Source organism: Crocodylus porosus, unplaced genomic scaffold (assembly GCF_001723895.1).
Source record: "Crocodylus porosus isolate Cpor-Errol unplaced genomic scaffold, CroPor_comp1, whole genome shotgun sequence".
Lineage (NCBI taxonomy): Eukaryota > Metazoa > Chordata > Crocodylia > Crocodylidae > Crocodylus > Crocodylus porosus.
In genome coordinates, this window is record NW_017728886.1 from 265,121,794 (window position 1) to 265,131,800 (window position 10,007).

A 10,007-nucleotide genomic window follows, 5' to 3' on the forward strand; every position below is an offset into this window, starting at 1 on the left:
AGCAGCTGTAGTTCCCACCCCAACCCAGGGTTAGAGCTGGGGCCAGAGCTGCATAAACTGCCTGTCCCCCCTCCCACCCAGTTCCAATATGAGGGGCTTCCCTCACCCATGTTGAATGGGGAAAAACGTCATCTTGGAATCAAGTAAATATGGTATATGAACACACAGTATGACTAGATACTTATAGCAAATGATTAAACAGAACTTACCAAATAATATGAGCCACAGGGAATTTGGTTTGTGGTTTTAATTTTAAGTGACACAATTTGCACTGAAGGTTTACATGAATTCCATAAGCTTCTCTCTTACCTCAGTCTTTAGACTTGAAGGTAGCTTTCTCTGCACCCTACAGTTAATCCTTCTTTTAAGGCTGCCTGAAGCTCCAGATACCACTATGATACTAATTCTGCTTCTCTTGAATATTAAAGGGTTGAGTTGAGTTCATAAAACAGTGCTTACACATCAATTAGATCTTGGATCATTTTGTCCTTTTTTATTTTATGTCCACGCAGAAGTCTCTCAGAATGAAGCATATTTCATTATTAGTCTCCAGTTAAGGCCACAATGGGATAACTACAGAAAAATAATAGGTAGTTGATTCATTACTCAATTTTTTACCAGAACTAAACTATGTAATTTACATACTTTAGTTAGTAGAGACTTAAGTTCCAAAAAACTCAATACTGAACAGCAGCACGCTTCTGACCTGCCACTTTAAAAACAGATCCACTAAAGATTACATTCAAGAGGAAGCCTATTGTTGTATATCAAAGCATGAACTAGAGCAAGGCTGTCCAACCTCCAGGCAGCCGGGGCCTGCACACAGCACAGCTTGCAAATCCGGAGGGCCGCAAGCTGCATAGGCTGGCAGACTGGTAGTCAGCTCTGCACCCCAACCCCACAGCACAGGCATCTTGGCTTCCTCCACTGACTGCAGGCAGCCTGGCTCCCTATTTCGCCACACGTGCAGCACAAACAACATGGCGTGTTATATTTTGAATGGAGCCAAGCTAACAATGGACTAAAGACCACATTCATTATGTGAATGGCATTACTAGAAGGAGAGACCTAAACTGGGTTAGTACTAATCTGGATAGGTAAATCCATTTTTAAAAGTCTCTTAGAGGTATAAAAAAGAAACATCAAAGGGGGGGGGGGCTAAAAACGGCTGTGTATCAAATTGTTTGCAGAAATCTCACCGTTAGCGCATGCTTGCAAAATAAAGGTGCTAAAAAATGAGTGCTACAAAACATTAAAATCCAGCAAATGTGCACATATATGAAGCAGCATGACAACTTCATTTATGGAAAGATTGTACTGAGTATGTCATCTCTGCAGCTATAACTGAAAATAGCATCCTATTGAGAAAATAACCCCCATCCCCCCCACCTCGGGGGATTTAATGTCAGTTCACCAAACATCAGTTAACAGAACTGTCTGGATAATAAGGACAGGAAGGACAAGGACTAAGAGACAAGATTATACAATTTCAGTCAGTTTTTTAAACGAATTTTGAAATTTGGTTAATTTTGAAGACACTCACCTTCCTTTAGTCACTAATATAATCATAACAACTGCATGTACAGCTTTAGTTATGTATATCCATGTAAAGAGTTTTCTAGGATTCTCAGGCATAATTTTGGAGAAAACATTTGAGAAAAGACATGGTAAAAGTCTGGCGAGCAAGGTCTGGAATGGGATGTCAGATAAGGACTGCATGGAAGAACAGAGGGAGTGGAAAAAGGTGAAAAAAGTATTACCAATTTTGCAGGTTGGGTGCAGCAGAAAGGAAAAAGACAAAAGGGAGATTGTAGACAGGGTACTTGGCTAAAGACCTTGCTAGGACCTTGAAACCTATGACAAGAAATTTCTGCCCAATATGGGAGAAATGATGACCAAAATTCATAGTGGCCCAATTAATGTGGAAAGAAACAACATGCCTACAATGGCACTCCTAACAGGAGTAGAAACCACAAACTCCATATCAAGGAGCCTACAGCAACCAGGAAACTACCTTATGTCCTGAGACCCACAAAAGCAGGATTAATTTTCCTGGATGAAGTTCAACAACACAGGACATCAGGAGGCGCTACTTCACTGTCAGGGCAGCTAGGATCTGGAACCAACTTCCAAGCAAAGTGGTGCTGGCTCCTACCCTGGGGGCCTTTAAGACAAGGCTAGACAATCACGTTACTGAGGTCATTTGACCCCAGTACTCTTTCCTGCCATGGCAGGGGGTCGAACTTGATCTGCTCAGGTCCCCTCCGACCCTACTAACTATGAAACACTGCCATACCATAGAAAGTTGGCAGAAGTTATATAATCCTTCAAGTAATAAACCATGAAAGACATAGCTTAAGATCCCTCCAACCAGTGTGTTATCTCAGAAGAACAGATTCATTTTTCAGATGTGCTATATTATCCCCTCCCTCTTGTCCACACTATTTTTTTTTTAGTAAAAGTAAATTCTAAATCAACACTCAGAGGTTAATAAGGACATTAACAAGTGTGAAAACTTCAAAGACTGACACTCCAAGGTTCATACTAAGCAACACGACTACACCTTCCATGAACAATTTTGTTCCACCATCATACATCTTTTTACTCCCTTGACAAATAAACACTTGGTTTTGACATCAGCAAATTATGCCTTAGGTAATTGTTATTCCTGCTGTAAGGACAGAAGATCTGAGATGCAGAGAGATTCAACTGATTTATCTCAACTCTCAGAATCACAGGCTTGTAATCATACAAGCCTATAGGGACTGGCAGGAACAGACTTCTGGTCTTACAGACTCCATCCCTGTACTTAAATCAGCCTTTTCCATCTTTTACCTAAAAATACGCCAGCAAGTTTATTAGGCATTAGATGCTGGACTACCAAAATGAGAGGTCCTCAAGTTAAGAGTAAGAATTACTATAAAAGTACTACTTATTAGAGTTATAAACCACACTTCCTAACAAATGCTCAGGGGAGCTTACTATAAGAGACAGAAACAAGAAACTTTCTATTTTTAACATTAAACAAAAAATGAAAACTGAACTATGAAGGTACACACTGGACTTCAAGGGACTTTAAAATCACATTTAACCTCATTTCTTATTTGCTGCTGGTCCAGTATCCCTGACTCTGTTCCTCTCTTTGGAGGGCAAAGTGCAATGCTCACACTGCAGAAATGAGTTGGTGTGGAAGAAAGATAACAGGATGAAGCAGGAGACTGTTATGGTCTCAGGCAGTAAAGGACAAGGAAAAAAGAAGAAAGTATAAAGATGCTACAAAAGAACAATTATCCTACTACAGACACTGCCCTTTGTCACTCACAGATAAGCAGCACAGCCACAAGGAAAGCCCACAGTACTACCAGAAGTATCAGGCTGTTAGGGAACGGTTGAGTCAATTGACCAAGATTAGGAGCCTTACTCTGAACATGATTATTTCAGGAACAATAAGTGAAACGCTTTCACTTGAGTGGAACTCTGATATGAACTCTGCTACTCTCAACTGAAATATAAACAAATGAAGGCACATTAGAGACAGAGAAAGACGCCTTATCTTAAAGAGGAAATAAACAAGAGGGGACATAATTATATAAAAAATAATAAAAACAGAGAAAAAGGAGGAAATTGATGCTCTTAAACTCCCACATGACAGAGGACATCTGATGAAAATGAAATGGTGCAAATGCTGTGGTTAAAACATTTGCTCTTTTTAAATAACGTAACTCAATTCTACAAAGTAGCTGGCAAAAACTTTACTAGGATTCAACATTTATATGGGCTTTGGTGCAGGCCACGCAAAGGAGGAGAAGACCTAAACAAAAAGGGAAAAAAAAGAAGAGAGCCCTTCTCATTCCATAGTATAATCTAGTCACAAAGAACAGAATTAGGAAGGAACTTTATTTATACAGATTACATTAGTCCATTACAGGTGTTCTTGGACCTTTCACAAGAACATCTGTGGGAAATGGGATTTCTCGGTAGATGAACTCGAGGTCTTTCCTGGAACGGCAAAAGTTCTATTTGCAGCTTCTACATTTATTGCCCTCAACTGCAACGCAGAAAGGGTTTATGAAGAAATGAGAGCCAAACATCTACGTCCATGGGATAAAGTATGGCTGCCTTCTTCCCTCCTCCTCTTAAGCTCTAATTTAGAAAACCACCTTAGGTTAAAAAAAAATATAACCACCTGACACAAAGAACCTATCATTTAGCTCAGTAATGGCCAGTCTTTTTGTTAGGCGTGCCACCAACCAGCCCTACACCCTACCCAAATTCTGCTCCAATCCCTTCCCCAATTTGCTGCTCTGCTTTCTGTTCCCTTCCCTGTGCTTCCTGCCTGATCTGCTGTTCTGCTTTCTATCTGCTGCTGTGCTACCTGAACCCTCCCCAATCTGTTGCATGCCACACACGCAGGCTGCCCATGCCACGTGTGGTACCTGTACTACAGGTTGTCCACCTCTGGTTTAGCTCATTCTAGTCCTTGGCTAGCTTCATTCTGATTCCCTTTTACAACCCAAGTTCCTTGGGATCTCAGCACCATGGGAAAGGGGGATGAAGCATCAGTAGCAGCTGCTACACAACAGGCTGCCATCCCCTTCAAACCATTCTAGGTTTGAAGGAGTCCAGGGATAGGAAGTCAACTGGGCCCTTCCTTTCTTAGGCATTCGGTGGCCTAAGCTCTCTTGCTTCCAACAAAAAGGGAATCCGAGGAGTCTGGTGTCCAAGGTAACCAGAGAAGGAAGTGCATGTAGCTGGCAGACAACAGGCATGTTGATATAATTGGAGAAAGAGTTAAAAGGCAAAGCTGAGTGGTATGTATGCTAGAAGGGAGGGACAGGCTACAAGTAGATCTAGACAGGTTACATGGCTGGAGAGATAAGAATAGAATGAGATTCAATACTGACAAGGTGCAGGGTACTGAACCTGGGGAGGAAGAACCAGCAGCATACCTACAGGTTGGGGAACTCCCTTCTCATCAGTGAAGAGGCAGAAAGGGATCTTGGAGTCATTACTGATTCCAAGATGAAAATGGGCCACCAATTTGAGGATGTGGTCAGTAAGGCTAACCGCACTTTGCCATGCATCCACAGATGCATCACAAGCAGGTCCAAGGAGGTGATCCTCCCCATCTATGAGACATTGGTCAGGCCCCACTTGGAGTACTGCGTCCAGTTCTTAGCGCTGCACTTCAGAAGGGATGTGGACAGCATTGAAAGGGTCCGAAGGAGGGCAACTAGCATGGTCCGGGCGCAGCAGGGCAGGCCCTATGAGGAGAGGCTACGGGACCTGAACCTGTTCAGCCTCCACCAGTTCCCCTCTCAGCCTTCTCTTGTGGCCATCTATAAACTTGCCAAGGGGGACCAGCAGGCATTGGGAGAGTCCCTGTTCCCCCAAGCACTACCAGGGGTAACAAGAAATAATGGCCATGAGTTGACTGAGAGTAGATTAAGGCTAGATATCAGGAGGTGCTACTTCACAGTCAGGGCAGCTAGGATCTACAACCAACTTCCAAGAGAAGTGGTGCTCACTCCTACCCTGGGGGTCTTCAGAAGGAGGCTAGACAGACACCTAGCCGGGGTCGTTTGACCCCAGAATTCTTTCCTGCCCATGGCAGGGGGTTGGACTTGATGATCTGCTCAGGTCCCTTCCAGCCCTACCAACTATGAAACTATGTACAAAGCACCGCACTAACACAGCCATGCTGCTCCCAATCAGGAAACTAGCACATGCCAAGCAGACATGCCTTTCTTCAGCACAGCACTGCCTTGAACTGGAAAGACATACCTGAGGAAGTCCACTACATTTCTTCTTGCCACCCTAGGTTGCACTGGCTGGACCAGCAGTCAGCTCTTATCTGCACTCTTATAGGCTTCCTATATGTTGCCAGGATGACTTCTCTCCCTCACTAACAGAATGAGATAAATCCCTTTTTCAGACAGAAGAAACAGTGGACATTCTCCCCTACCAGCTGGCCAAAAGATGTACAGAGACAAGAAGGGGCAGCTCCATCAGGTCAGCTACTACAAGCTCTGCAAGGGCAGGAAGAATGTGCTTAGCATTTGGGCAAGCAGCTGACTTGACTTCTTCCAAGTCATCAATGTTTCACCAGAAGGAAATGCTGATAATTCACTAGCACATTCTGAAGCAAAAAAAGGGAAAACCTAGCATGGGGTGCCACAATGAGATAAATCAGAATCTAATCAGGGAACGAGGATTAAGCTTTAAACTGACCTACAGTACTGTGTGAGACACTGAAGTTCTGTAGCAAAAGGAAACTCTGGAATACTAGTCAGTCCCCCGTCTAGCCAAACCAAGGAAACTCGTTCCTTCTGCATCAAAATCTTATTCAGGGTCTTTCCACAAGTGCTTTTAACACTGAACCCAACATAAATGAGAGGCATAAGCAAGCAGAAGGGACAAGAGAACAAATTTAAGAATAAACACACAAAAATACAGAGTAGAAGAAATGAGGAGGAACAAAAAACTATGCAGAGTTTCAAGGCTGAGAGACCGTCTCCATTTCCATCCCTGGATACTGTTACATTTAAGTGAATTCTGTTGTGCACCATATTTAATACTGTTGTTATTAAGGAAAACAACATAAAGAGAAAGAATTACAGTATTTACTTAAATATAAAACAAGGTTTCCCCCTCAGTCAGCATGGCCCCTTGTCTTACATTGCATAGGAAGTGGAGGGGGAAGCCAGCAGCTGCAGGAATCAGATCCACATCAGCCTCCTGCCCACCCTCCACCCCCATTTCCCCTAGGCAGCTTGCGTCCCACTGCACACCAATTTCCTCCCCCTTATTGTCAGGCTCTGCTTCGCTTGGCTCAGCAGCACCAACACTGCAGGGCCAGGCAAGGTCTGAGCTTCCACATGCTGTGCTCCAAAAGCCGTATTTGACAACTGGGGTGAGGGCAGAGACTGGGGGAAGGAGGGAGGGAAGAGGCAGAGACTGGGGGAGCTGGGGGTATGGTGGTACAGTTGCCAGGAAGGCTGCAGAGGGAAGTAGTGGGCAGGGCAAAAGACAAGAGGGCCACCTGACCGCCTGCCTCCAGCCACTGCTTCCTCTGCTGTAGCATGGGGGAGGATTCAAACCAACCCTCCAAACAATACTTAGATTCTATACTTGGAAAACTATAACAAATTTATACATTTTCCATGTAGAGAATTTAATTATTGGGGGGTCATCTTGTATTTAAGAAAATGATACTTGCTATCCAGAGCCCCAGAATCCTTTAACATGGTCTACAATTGCAGCCTTAGCATCTCTCCTACGTCTCCTACCCCAGGCTGCTTTCTTCTCTCTACCTGCCTAAAACTAGTCAGCACACACACCAGACTGAATTTCAGACCCTGTTATCCTCATCCTTCACAACTTCTCAGATGTTTATAATACTATTACTTAAGCCTTCCAGTCCAAAAGTCTGTAACAAGTGAAGGAGGGCAAGTATCTCCCCTGGTTCTCCTATGTCTTTGAGGTCAGATATCCTTATTCTCCCATTTGAAGAATTGTGTCCTTGGCAGGGAGTGCAGGAAAGAGCCAACACCAGCTCTTCTACCCATATAATGCCATCACCTCTGACCTGTCTCCCTCCACCCAACACACAACCTCAGCCTGGCTCTTCAAGACTGCCCCCAGGATGTTCCAGTACCAATTTACATTTGGTTTATACAGCTCTTAGCAGAAGGTGTGGGGCAAATCCTGTTCATGGCGCCAGAAGGAAATGGGCATACAAACAGGGGATTAAACCCAGCAATGCTTGATGAGTCTAAATGATCTCAAATTTACACATGCAAAAAGATCAAAGAAAACAGTTAGACTGAAAAGAGCTGAGTATTACTTAGTGCCCCCATCATGGTGTGCACTAAGCTGTGGTAGGTGGTGAAGAAAGGCAAATACATTTCCTACCTCAATTTAAAACACAGGGGGGGAAAACAACACACAAAGGTGCAAAAGAAAAGGTTCTGGAATAAGTTTTATAAAGAAAACAGCAACAAAGCTAGCTCTTCCCTCCCAACCTTGAAAAGGCAGTCTCCCAAGGTGCCACCCTGCCCTATCTTCCAACTGGTTCAGAGACATCAGCTTTCATAAGCAACAGGTGCATTGCCTCGAAAAGTGTAATACAGAACCACAGGTAGACTGTACATACAATCATTTCCATTTCCTGTCCTCAGCCTAAGTTCAGTATTTCTATGTAAAATCCACAATGCTATTAACCGCAACAGTACCCAAAAATACCGACTTGAAACTACTGGTGTTTTGTTCATATTTTAGCTTTCTAGAAGTTAACAACTGTTAGGAACAGAACTCAAAGTCATAAGTGGATTCAATTTAGAGAATAAAACAGCTAGTCTGTGCAAGTCAAAATTCATTAAGTGCTATGTGCGAGTCGCTGCAGTTCTTCAGGGTGACCTGCTCTCATTTTAAAGCTGTCTATCAGAATGATCCTGTTAAAAAAGTCACATGTAGATGTTTGCTTTTTAAGGTCTTAAACATTAATTAAACAATTTTTATGACTTTACACTAATATAACAGTGTTTTGACAAACCTCAACAGTGTTTCAGATTTAAAATATTAGCACACGTTATGTAAACTAAATAGAAAGTGCAGACAAACAAACTTCAGTTTTCAATGAAGCAATAGATACATGAAATGAGGGAGAAAGGGAGGGGGGAAAGAAAGAGCAAACCAGACTCCAGATTTAAAGCTTTTCACAATTAATATTCTAGGGTGTTATTTGTGAGACTTGTTCAAGTGCAGTTTCCAGCCTGGAACATTCCCTTTAACAAACAGTTTGCAAGATGTTTTTCAAGCTTTTTAAGTCATTTTCAATGGATGAAGATACAGCAGTTCTACAAACAAACAGCTACCCATATTGCAAGATATGATCAATGTATGATGAACTGTCAGAAGTGCTGTAAGGTTAAGAAGCAAGAACTATTTTGCTAGTAAAGTTAAAATTTTACAAGATCTCAATATTCAGGCGTGATAGACTATGACAGTAGTAGCCTATTTATAACAAAAACCAATATACTGTGAAGTGTTCCTATCTGATCATTTTTGTGTTGTTTCATTGCCAGCAGCTGTTGCTGAAGCAGACATTACACCTTTAAAAAATATTTGGAGGATACAGAACGTTTGCTATTGTGGGGAAAAGGCGTTTCCACGAATCCCAAGGGATACGAAATGAGTTGTAACATCCTGCATCTCAATCCTCATGCTACACTTTGTCAAAGACAGCCCTGCCATGCAAAGCAGTAACTGGAAAGGGAGGGAGGAATATTGATTTTTACGTTGTTTTCTGCAACATGCAAGGAAAGGGATTTCATTAGTTTCGCAGACATTTCTGGAGATGTTCAAATTCAAAAAAGAAAAAAAAAGTTACACGCAGAATTGAAGCCGTTAAACGATAGCGCGCTACTCACTCCAGGAGAGTAATTTTTGCTTAATACCCCCACTCCCCCAAAAAAAGACTGCTCTTGAATAAATCACTAGCTGAGTAGAAAATGCAATCCCAAGCATGCTCCTGTTCGTGTGTTAGTCATTATCACGCATCGAAAACGTAATGAAAAAGACACCAAACTCGTAACAGTATCAGATAGAGATTTTAAGACCGAATTTCACAACTTTAAACTATGTCAATGCAAACATTTCTTTCACGAGGTGCAAATTCACATGCCGACCTCATCGAAGAGCACGAGATCTACGAAACCTTCGCCAGCACTTTTCCGATCTCATTGGCTTGCACATCGACGTAATCCACCGTGTGCGTTCAGTGCCTTTAATGACACCCGGGGCCTAACGAAGCATATGGATTATGAGCCGAAGCGGTACGCTGCTCTTCCCTGTGTATCCCAGTCTACTCCCAGTACGCGGAGCTCACCCGGGGAGCGTGGGGGACCCCGACCCGTTGCAAGGCTCTTTGGGCAGATCCGTGTTTAATAACAGAGATCCTGAGTCCAGAGTTGGGAAAACTCTCTGGGGCGCGGACACCCGCAGCG

General features: G+C 43.0%; 1 protein-coding gene across 1 annotated transcript in view; it reads right to left on the reverse strand.

Moving 5' to 3' along the window:
* PTK2 (protein tyrosine kinase 2) overlaps window positions 1-9,663 on the reverse strand; it is a 352,211-nt gene extending 342,548 nt beyond the window's left edge. Inside the window, exon 1 of the mRNA XM_019553237.1 lies at window positions 9,114-9,663. The gene's annotated coding sequence lies outside the window, so the exon portion shown is untranslated. The remainder of the gene's footprint in view (window positions 1-9,113) is intronic.
* Window positions 9,664-10,007: the final 344 nt, after the last annotated feature.